This window comes from Lissotriton helveticus, chromosome 8 (genome assembly GCF_964261635.1).
Source record: "Lissotriton helveticus chromosome 8, aLisHel1.1, whole genome shotgun sequence".
Taxonomy (NCBI): Eukaryota; Metazoa; Chordata; class Amphibia; order Caudata; family Salamandridae; genus Lissotriton; species Lissotriton helveticus.
The window spans coordinates 1,585,828,571-1,585,840,624 of NC_136069.1; the positions used below are offsets into that span (position 1 = coordinate 1,585,828,571).

General features: G+C 37.3%; 1 long non-coding RNA gene across 3 annotated transcripts in view; it reads left to right on the plus strand.

Annotated features, from left to right (window-relative positions):
* Positions 1-11,596, plus strand: part of LOC144772069 (uncharacterized) — a 34,678-nt gene extending 23,082 nt beyond the window's left edge. For 2 of the 3 annotated variants that reach the window (XR_013599631.1, XR_013599630.1), the window contains exons 2-4: positions 5,033-5,161; positions 5,261-5,353; positions 10,918-11,596. This is a non-coding gene — a long non-coding RNA (uncharacterized LOC144772069). Of the gene's footprint in view, positions 1-4,464; positions 5,162-5,260; positions 5,354-10,917 lie in introns of those variants that run through there. The other variant, XR_013599629.1, reaches the window with a different exon arrangement.
* The last annotated feature ends 458 nt before the right edge of the window (positions 11,597-12,054 follow it).

Sequence of the window (12,054 nt, forward strand, 5' to 3'; positions counted from 1 at the left end):
AGAAACGTTAGTCAAGACTTCACAATAAACAAGTCTTTATGAGATGATTTATTTTCCTTTTATAAAAAACAGAGCACTATGTAATTCCCAACAAGAAAATATTATATTTAAATTTTGTCACATAATTATTGAATTTGTGGTTAAGAAATGCACAAGAAGAAATTCAAAAATTCTGAATCTGTTGAAGGCATTGATTGTAATGATGTTGAATTTTTAAAATATGGTCATAATTGAAAATATTAAAAAAAGATTTTATGGGATAGGCATTATTGTTTTAAAAATAATACTGAATAAGTATTACTGTAAAAAGACTCATACATAGACATTAATTATATTCAATGGTTATGTTTTTCAAAATAAAAGGTTAAATTGTCAGACAATCGATTAATATGAAATTATTAATTTGTAGGCTTAAAAAAACCTTGGAAGACAGAAGCATCGTGGAGTGGTGTGGCTCACTGGTTAGAGGCAGCAGACCCGGAAGCAGAAGACGGCCCAAGACCAGGGTTCTATCCCTGACGGGGCAGGGTCGTGGACCAGGGTCATCGCCTCAGTGCCTACTCTAACCAGAGATCACACTCTGCAACTCTGGGCATTAGCTTGCCTCATCTCCACAACGGCCCCCCACATACGCTGGGGATGCCTGGTTTCACCTTGGAGATACCCAGTAGGGACCATCTCACAGGGAAAGCCAGGACGGGTTCCCCAGCGGTCTACAGCGCAGAGATACTCCTTCGGGAGTTGATTCTAGCGCTTTAGAAACCCACAATTAATTAATTAATTAATTTACTTACTGATGATGAGATAAAGGCTCGTATAAAATAATGAGTATTTCTATGATTTTTACATTTTGTGCGTTGAAAACATGTATTCATTAACACCAATGTACTGAAGGGAAATACCTTCAGCAACTAAATGTATTATGTTCAAGAGCCATGACAGAAAGGAAGGTGGCATGTTGTTTGAAAATTTGTAAAAAGGTTGAAAAAACTTATCTTTATTCATTTCTATCTTCTCTGAAAAAAATGTTTTTATTACTTACTTTATTAAGTATTTATGTACCTTCTAGTGATATAGCAACTTTAAAAAAAATAATGTTTACTTAATGACATAGTTTGGTCATATGCATTTTTAAATTAGTTGACTGTGTTCTCTCAATTTAATATACTAAAACTCATGGTCAGGCTTCAGAATGAGACCCTGGCGATAATTATTAGCGGAACATGTGGATAAGGGTAAGTATATAGCAATGTAATTGATTTTTAAAATAAATCGAGGCCTGAGATAATTGAAGAAAAAATTAGTAACTAAATAAGGAAAAAATGTGAAGTACTTTGGTGAATATCATAAAAGAGCATGTTTTTGACTCATGAAGTAATAAAAAAATGTACTACAAGACCCAGAGTTTTAAAGGTTTGATGCAAGCCCATGGTCACAAATTACACGTCTATTTAAAAACAATATTTAGTAATATTACTATCGTACTAATAACAATCTATAAAATGTTATTTACAAACATAATTGTCGACTGTAACCTAACTTTTTTTTCCTCTGGGAAGGTCTCTGTCCAACTGCGGAGTATCTGCATACATTGGTTTAAGTTAATTATAGTAAATATGTTGGATTTTGAGGGTAGGGGCAGGACAATAGTGAAAACTTTTGATTAAAGTAAATGGGTTTGGGGAATTATTCTTGATTTACTGGGATTAAAGAATGTGAGTCATGTGGTTAGGAACCCACAAAACAGTAAGACTATTTCTATTAAAATAATCATTTATGTAGTTAGTAAGGCAAAAATAAACTCCAAAACAGTAGAGAATCAGTCAATATAAGAGATGAAATAAGCCTAGAACCGCCCATGTTCAAGGATAAGGATAATGCAACTCCCTCTCACACAAAAGAAAGGTGAAATGAACTTAGATTAAACTACCTTTAAAAATAACTTGCATTAGGATAAACTACAATAAACAGTTGCAAATGTAAATAATTTAGATTTATTTTGAAGTTCGTCATGTAAAAATTGTTCTTTCGTATATAATTATAAAATATGGTATTATTTAATTTCATGTACAAATTAATGTGACAGTAAATATTATTAAAGTCAAATTAAATTAATTATGTTAATTCTATACATTCTCTTTACTAACTATTAAAACACAAAAAAAATTCTTCAACATTAGGTGAGAATTTTTTTTTCAGTTTTTTCATTTAAATTTCCATACAATTATTTCAATATATTTATGATTAAAATATTATTATAGAGATATATTAATGGTCAAATCTGATGTGAGAATTGAACATGGCTCTCTAGGAGTAGTTAATTTGGTGTATTTTAGAAGTTGGTTTACAAGTTGGTTTATGGCATGGGAATGGTATGTGAAATGTACATGGAGTAACCACATTCATAAGCAAGGTAAGTCAATAACACACTGTTGAATTAACCTGTACTTAAGCTCAGATGGCTTGACATTGAGATGTTAGTCTTAACATAAAGTGAACCACCCATAACAGACACATAGACTTTTTGTGCCACATTTAAACAGATTTCTTATATAAATATTTATTGCTTAATATATCAGGATAGGTTTATGGGTGGTTTATGTGAAGACACCTTGTTTACCTCTGCACAAAGACAAGCTTAAAAGCAAAGGAGATGCAATTGTAACCTTTTGTCAAGCAAGTCATAATTTAACTAGTGTGTTACAAAAATGTCTTTCTAAGCTTATATATAATTGAATGTAATTAATGCAGCCACTATTTCAGTGGCAAATGTGTATAACCATTCAAGACATGTTAGAATTAGATATTTGGAGCAAGTGGAACAGAAATTAAAAGCTCATAATAAATAGTTGGTGAAGCTAGGACAGGTACTAGGGTGAGCCTAGAAAGGAAGAGCAAACAACAAAGGTAGAAGTTATAATATGGCTAGGGCTAGATAAAGCTGAAAGTCGTTCAGCAAAGATGGGAGAGACAGGTATGTTGAGAACAGACACAAGCTAGTATGTTACCTTGTAAGTATTGCATAGGCAGTTTTGGAATGTGGAGCCCATGGCTGAATCAGGGTATAAATGATACTCATTAGGTGAAGTTGTTAAAAGAGCAGATAGCAGAGCAGTCACCATCATCATTATGAGAGATAAGGGAATAAGATAGATACTAACCGATCAATGTATAAGTATATGATAATGAGGTGGATAAATGACCTAAACATATTTGGGGCACTATGTAGGTAGCATTTGTAAGACAAAAAAGAGAATGATCATGAATACATTTCAGTACTGGTCGTTAATACCCGCAGAGTTTTGATAAGACTTGTTAAGCCATCAGTATAGTGATAGAATAAGAAGGTATGACCCATGAAATAGGGTTAGTCAGAAGATATGAGAATGAAAGTTACTCACTCAGAAACTCAAACTGGGACAAGAGGTCAACAAGATAATTTATGCATAATTTTAGAAAGCAATAGCTGGGGGGAAAGCAGTAGCTAGGAAAAAAGTAACTTAAGATATTAAATAAATTCAACTAAGCTGGTGTACCCCAAAAAAATATTATTAGGAGCCTATTCTTAATCCATATCGGTGATGGTTAGCTAAAAGCTTTACATCTTTGGTGTACATTTCTCCTACAAGACTTTGATTATTTGTTTATAATACAATTTTTATATTACATTAATTTTGGGAATTTGTACTGCAAGTTTATGATATTACTATATGGTAAACGGAACATTAATGAAATTTTGAATAAAATATGCATTTTTAATCAAAAATAATAGTGTTAAAAATGTAACATTTGTAGGTCCACTGATTTTGAATTTTATTCCACAAGTTGGACATATGAAATTGTAGGGTGCATCAACTGTCATACAGTGTAAATGTATGAGAAATTTGAGATATTACTGAATGATTCTATTACGTTATGTAATCATTAATATAGTAACATACCATACAGGATGTCTACAAATAGCAACATTTTTAAATTGTAATTAGTATCTGGGTGCCTGGTGAAATTTCATTGATATTCCTTCAACACAGCTTATATAAGCAGTTACTAACTTAGATTGAGTTACAACAAATTTAATATGTATATATTAAACATAAAAGTGACTCCTACTTAACAGAAAATATAAAGGAGACAATTGGAATATAGTTGCGACCTCCTTGGCTGAGGAGTGGGTGGGGTAAAATTAAACTTACATTTCCACCGTCCGGGTCCAGCATATTCTCTGCTCCTGACCCTGGCAGTAACATGAACCAAAAGCAGGCAGTCAGAGTCCCTTCAATAAAGCAATCATAGTACTCCAAGCAGCATTTTGATTGTTGCAGATGCCGCCAAGCCAGCGGCTTATGGGGAGGCCATGTTCTACATGCTGCCTTGCAGCATGCATGGAGCAGGACAGAGTGTGCATGACTAGTTTGGGTAGCCCCAGGGGGCTGAAAAAACAGTCTTTGCACATTAAGTAGTGCTCAGGCACACCTCTCCTCCCCTTCCTTTTGCAGAGCCCGCTCCGCCCACCCACCCGCAGGCAAAAAAATATAAATTGATAATAAAACAAAGCTATTACCATTTTATGTTTCTGCTTCTAGAACTGTGTGAAAGCAGTAAGGCAACACTACTCCTCCCTAGTAGAGGAGCTCCCTCTGTTAAAGTAAGCATACATTTTCATCAGGACTGATACACAAAACCTTTGATATGATTATATGTAAAATGTTTCTGCAAAATACCTGGTTTACTCTTTAGTTACATGTATAAGTTGTCTTACTCCTAACGTACTCCATGTGTGTGAAAGTCAAGAGTAACTTAGTTCTTTATTTTTTGAGCTTGTGCTCATATTAAAGAAAGTTGATTCTTTACAAGTCTTTTCAATAAGTACAATGAAGTAGAGCTGACTGTATTTATAATGTATAGTTGGTTAGTTAAAGACAGCTGACAACAAAACTTTTGGACATTCTCAGCTACTTGCCAAATGATAATACGGTCAAATTTGAGAAACATTGATTTGTCTAATTGTTGATTTGTGTTTTATCGTTAATAGGAACATGCAAACAATATTATAAAGGGTAAAAATAAATCAAATCGAATGTTCCTTTTCTCAAACCCTACATTTATGCCGAAATTAAAATAAGAATTAAATAGGAGGATGACAATATTCAATGAAAATGATGTGAGTAAAATATTTATCTTTATCAACCACACTTTGTAATTGAATTATTATATGAAACGACGTCGCTAATACCAATACTATAACTATTTTGTATTGCAGGCAAGAAGTCTAACGGAACAAATTAAGAAAGTTCTACATTTTTCACTAATTAGCCAAAAAACATCACTCATGATTGATGTGTTATTACCAGAGGTGAGAGTTTTCGGTAATGAAATGATCACTGCTTTTCTAAATTGTGTTTTTAATAAAAGAAACAAATAATTTAAAACTGTGTTTAAAACTTACTTGTTGTTAAGTATAGGAAATATCATTAAATGCATCTAAAATGCAAATAAAAAGTAGTTACATTGTTAGCCCACACAAATGACAAATCTGAGGTGAAGAAGTTGATTTTAAGATGGGAAACGTTAGATTTTATAGCACCTCATGAAATGCAGACGTGTGAATTAAATAACACATTAACATGTGGATTGAATTGCACCTTCATAAGCATTGTTCAAATTGTGTATATTTTTATTTACTGACAGAAATGTCATAAAATCTACATAAGAAAGTAAGATTAATACAATGAGAAGATATGAATGACTGAAGATGATATAATGGAGAACGGGACCGCCCGCCATAAGGGCGGGGGTCCAGTTGGGGGAATTAGGATGTGCCCGCCGCAGTGGCGGGCACACCCTTCAATTGTGCCCGCCACAGTGGCGGGCACACCCTTCAATTTTAGCATTGTGGCGGAAGGCCTAGCCTGCTCGGGAAGAAGGGGCAGAACTTTACGCAACATGCAAAGCAGCATCATGCACGTGGACGTGGTCTTGTTCACGTGCATGTCCAGCTGCAAATTGGGGCCGAATATAACCCCCAGGTTGCGAGCCGAATCGGCGGCTGACACAGTCTCGGGGAACAACGGGGGCCAGAAGTTCGCCGGGAGAACACGAGGAACCCGGTCCGAGGAGCAGTACAGTACCTCAGTCTTGGTACTGTTAAACTGCAACGAGTTAGAACTGCGCCAGTCAGCTGTGGCTGACATGCATCGATGGAAAGTCTCCAGTGGGACCGCGTTCTTCCCTTCCAGCGAAAAGACCAACTGGATATCAATCGCATAATTAAATGCAGAGATACCAAATGATTTAATTAGTTGGACCAGAGGGCGGAGGTAAGGGTTAAAGAGTATAGGGCTGATGGCCGAGCCCTGTGGCACCCCCTGCCCCACTCTCCGCACCTCCAAGCTGAAAGGTGGTAACGCCACCACCTGCTGCCGGTTGTCCAAGTAAGAGACCAACCAGTCCCTTGCACTTGCCGTGACCCTACACTCCTCCAGCCTCCTGATGAGGGTAGGATGGCTGACCGTGTCGAACGCGGACGACATGTCGAGCAGCACCAAAAAGGCTGCCCGACCACTGTCGACCCGCGACCGCAAGTTGTCAAGCACGGTCACCAGCGCGGATTCCGTCCCATGTGCTGGGCGAAAGCCAAACTGTGCCTCATCAAACCAGATGTTTTCTTCCAGGAAGCCAGACAAGGAGCGGGTCACTAACTTCTCCATGATCTTAATGGGGAAGGGAAGCAAGGAAATGGGTCGGTAATTAGACAAGCAGGCGGGGTCCAAGGTGGATTTCTTAAGGAGAGGTGATACCACTGCCAGTTTCCAGCACTCCGGGACCGTTGCAGTATCAAACGACTGGAGACAGATGGAGTACAAGGGCTGGAAAAGTTCGTCCTGAAACACCTTCCAAAATTTAGGAGGGAGTGGATCAAGCGGGGAGCCAGATGACACCGCCTGTGCCAGACTACAGAACTCCTCAAAGGAGGGGATGGGAAAGCAGCTCAGCTGGGGTCGACTGGACACAACGTCCGGAGCTCCCAAGCTGAGAGCAAGACCCCTCAGCTGGGGTCGACTGGACGACACATCCGGAACTCCCAAACTGAGGGCAGGGCCACTCAGCCGGGGTCGACTGGGCGGTACGTCCAGGGCTCCCAAACTGAGGGCAGGGCTACCCGGCTGGGGTCGACTGGGAGGCAAGTCCGGAGCTCCCAAACTGAGAGCAGGACCACACAGCTGGGGTCGACTGGGCGAGCCATCTGGAGCTCCCGAACTGGGGGAGGAAGGTACTGGGCTCTGTAAACCTTCCAAGATCTTAACGATCTTCTCCTCGAAGGCACAGGCCAGGGAGTCGCACAAGACCTGCGACGCAGGAACATTATTGACCGCGCATGAAGGATGAGTCAGGTCCCTAACGATTTTAAACAGTGCCTGCGACTTGTTGGAAGCCTGATTCAAGGTGGCTTCCAGATAGGACGCCTTAGCCACCTTAATCTGTGTCTTATATTCCTGCAGGGACTGCCTAAAGATAGCCTTCGCCGAGTCAGAATACTGCTTCCTCCACGCCCTTTCGGCGCATTTGCAGCTAAGGTTTAACTGCCGCAGGGCGTCCGTATACCAGGGGCTCGCCCGATTCAGCCTGCCCCTTGACCTACGGAGTGGCGCTACCTTGCCCAAAGAGTTCGAGATGGACTGACACAAGGTGGTATAGCTCTCTTCCACCGAGTCACTCAAACTGAAGTTGCCCGGTAGTAGTCTGGGCAGAGGCGAGGCTTTTAGGAGTCGAGACAAAGGTCTGCCCAACTTAGCCTGTCTAGATCCAGCCTCCACCGAGGAGTGATCCCCCAAATAGAGGGAGAAACCAACCAGCGAGTGATCCGTCCAGTATTGACACAAGATGTCATCCACAGACACAAGTTGGGTGTCTGCGAAAACTAGGTCCAGAACGTGGCCCTTCCGATGTGTGGCTGACCGGACCAGCTGTTGCAGCTGGATGTCATTGCAGGCTTGGCACAGAGTGGAAAGCGCACTGTCCAGCGGGCCACCCGACCACAGGTTAAAATCCCCTAAGACCACTAGCTTAGAGTGGGTGTTAGAGAGGTCGTAAATCAGGTCAATGAAGTCAGGGAGGGAAGGTACATTGCCAGGCGGACGGTAGCACAAAACGCCCGAGCAAAAAGTCTTCTCGTGATTTTTAAGAGAAAACCCCATCAATTCAAAGCCCGACACCTCTCTAATCTTAAGCTGGGAGAGAGCTAGCGTGTCTCTATAAATTAATCCAATCCCACCACCCCAGTTCTTCACACGAGGGGTATGGTTGATTTTAAACCCTGGAGGGTAGGCCAAAAACCCAGTTCAACCTCACAGTCCTCCCGCGTCCAGGTTTCCGTTAGAACCAGAACATCGAGCCCCGCGGACTCGATGAGGAAGGCGATCTCCGTGTGGTGCTTACAAAGGGACCGGACATTAAGCAGCCCACAGGAGAGGTGACAAGACATCTGAGAGGTGAATCTACATCTGAGATTACTTTTTATGCATGTATGCTGTCATTGAGCATGGGGCTGTGAAAAAATGCCTTGAAATTTAAGAGGGATAAAACACATCTTCTGACTTAGAACCTTTGTCAATAACTGAAAATAGTAATTGATGTGCTTCTAATTTGAAATGGGCTTGTACACTGGCACTTAATCTGATATAGCACTGTCTTTCTTCATTAAATTTTAGTTGACTTTCTAAAAGCAAGTACATTTAAATTTAGTGTCCTGTTTTTTCTTTTTGGGTTGCAAACCTGGGTATGAAACATAGTGCTACCATTCTTTCTCGGGTAAAGTAATGCAATGCACTATATTTTTGGCTTCTTTCTTAAATGTTTGGCCCTGTTTGCAACATGTTCAGAAAAGGGCAGTTAAGATTCCACTTGCTGTAAATTGACACAACACGGTCACCCAGACATAGTCCACAGTTTACACTGTCTAGCATTAACTAAGATAAAATCCAAACCGATCTTTAATATCTGCTGATGCCCTGTTACTGGATGTTCCTCAAATTAAGTTTGCGCGTAAGGGAAGGAGATCATTAGCTTTTCACAACCAACGAGGTATGTAAGACCATTGCACCTGCAGGTTGAGCACAATAACCTACAAATACTTAAGTTTCCGAAAACTGGTATGTTCAAAAAAGTAGTTGTGTCTATAGTCCAAGGCATTCTTTATTGTATATATTTTGTACAAAAAAGTTTTTCTCTACTAAAAAGGCACAAGCATCTTTCTGAAAAATGTCAAAGTAAAGATTATATACTTTCATTTGTATTGACAGGTAATTAGTACTAAATTGATGCAAAGAGGTTACATTGATATGTAATACTTTGCAAATATTTATTTAAACCAATTTTTATAAGGTTAACTTACCTGTTCCCACCCTAAAACCCAGGGATACTAATTTGCATTAGCTATACAGCAAATGCCAAGCCACTCCTTTGACTTTAAAAAGTGTGAAAACTTCTCACAGTGCAGAAAAAACGGACTTTCATGACCTTTTGTGATTAATGACATTTTTGTTGGTATTATGTTTACAATGGCATAATAAAGTTTAATACAGCTTAAATAAAGGCTTCCCAAAAGTAATTATTGGAAAATGGAAGCTTTAAATGCCACATTGTTAGTAATCATGCTATATCTGTGGCCATTTCTATAATATTTATGACTATTCTTGGAATAATAATGTCTATGACTGACATGTTGTGAAGGATCTTATCATTATGATGGACATCCATTGAAAAGTTGTGTACCTGACAAAACAGTGGGCTTCCTTGAATAAAGTAGTCATCTTGAGCATTATTGAATAAAAATCTGGCATGTGAAAAACTAAACCTGGTCAGGCCAAGCAGAAAGTTTTAATGAGATTAGTTCGCATTATGAGAATCACAAGCGGGCAAATAGGGGTTATACTTGAAAAATGTTTTTGAATTAAAAATGTAGTTTACTTTTATGCCAAAACATTATTTAATTTGAGTGTGTTTAACCGTTATAAGATGTTCATATTAAAAAAGAAATATAATGCATTGTTATTGAAAGGGATGAAACTATGAGTTGGTGTTTAGCCATCTTCTGTGATCAAGTGGCCAAAATGAATATTTGGGCACGTGGTGCATGAAAATGTGGTTATACACTTATGAGGATATTGGGAAAGTTTCCAAAAACATAAATGGACACAAATTAGTAAACCCTTCTCTTTACAAGACATACCTTAGAATTTGTGATTATTATGAAAACTGCCAATAATTCATTACATGTCACCTAAATAACATTTCATCTAAAACATATATCATTGCATAAAATAATATAAATTAAAATGTGCTATTTAACAGTGTATGCACATTAACCTGAAAGTATGTAGGGTTCGACTATTTAGCCAAAGATGGTAAAACATTGAAAATTAAAATAACCAGGCATTTTCCATTCACAAACACAATAGGCAAACGGATATCCTTGTATGTTTAAATTGGGTGTAATCAGACAACTTGTAACATGTTCAAAACTAAAGGTAGGAAGGGTAATACTAAATATAGAAATGATGAAAGACAACAAAAGATAAGCAATATTTAAAATATGAAATAGTTGTACATTTAAATGTGTCTTTTCGTATAACATGAAATAAAAATGTTTGCAAGAAAAGAATAAAAATTAAGAAGCTTATCTTATTAGAAAAAGCTAATTTACAACATTTATTTTGCATCAAAGTTTTGAAAAGAGAAAATAAGTGTACACACTTAACACCTGCTAATTAATACATCTTAAAAATGTATAGTACTAAAAAATAAAATAAAATAGGAATGTAATTATTGTATTGAATGTTTATATGGTACGATTACTTTCCATGTAAGCTTTAAAGCTAAAAGTATGTTGCTTTAAAAGTCAATTTTTTCTCTTTGCAGATGACAATCAAAATTCTACAAAAACATGAAGATTTAAATAGATATGAAGCAGAACTTGTACTGATGAGAGGGGACTTCCTAGACTCCAATGAGGATGAAGTAGATGATGTTGAGACATTGAAAAAATTGAAAATGGGCGCACTGAAATACATTTTTTGAATGATTGTCTTGTTTATTAAATTGAACATTTTAATTGTATGTTTTTGTCAAATGGAGTAAAGTATTACATGTAACTTTCATAAATTTTTTTTTTTTAAATATTTATTTACTAAAATACAATATGTATAACTGTTTACTGAGGTTCAATTATAAATAAAAGCTTAAAAAGTTGAGTTTGTTTTAGTAATGAGATAAAAATACTATGAAGATATTGTCTGTGATGCCTATTGTGATTATGCTTCATTTCAAAATAGAATATTTATAAACAATTGAAACAAAGAACTTGTAATCATAAACAATAATAATTGTGTTGTACAACATTTTTGATTTGATGAACATAGAAATTAAAATGAATACCAGATTGTGCAATGTTATCATTAGGATTCTACATCAACTACAATTTCATGTTATTACTAATTGAAAATGCTATTAATCTAGAATGCACTGAATTGCTGTGTATATTTGTTCAAAAAAGCTGGCAAATAAACCTAATGTCTGTCAAAATTAAAAAGAACAACAAATGTAGTGGACTTTATGGAAATAAACAGTTCAGTGTAAAAAAAGAACCTGTGATTTATCTTCAGGAGTTTTACATCTTTTGCTTTACATATACCCAAAGTCTTACCATATCGGTTACTGTTGGGTGTACTACTCTATACGTTAAACATGCCTCACAGTTAAGATGAGCCTGTGCTCCTATTTTCAATATGATGAAATTGATTGATTTTATTTTGGCATATTTAACCTTACTTCTAAGCCCCTTGTGTTGTGCACAAATTGTACACAAGGTCTTCAAGTTAAATGTCACTGTTGGACTGCAGCACCGTGTGTCCCATCCACTAACCTTATGGTATAAAAAAGAAAATGTGTGACTACCTGTAGAAAAGTGCATTAGAAAATATTATGGCTGGGGAGCCTTACCAAATCATGTTATATTTATATCCCAAAGATGGTCCTTGAATTCACAGTAATACTTAT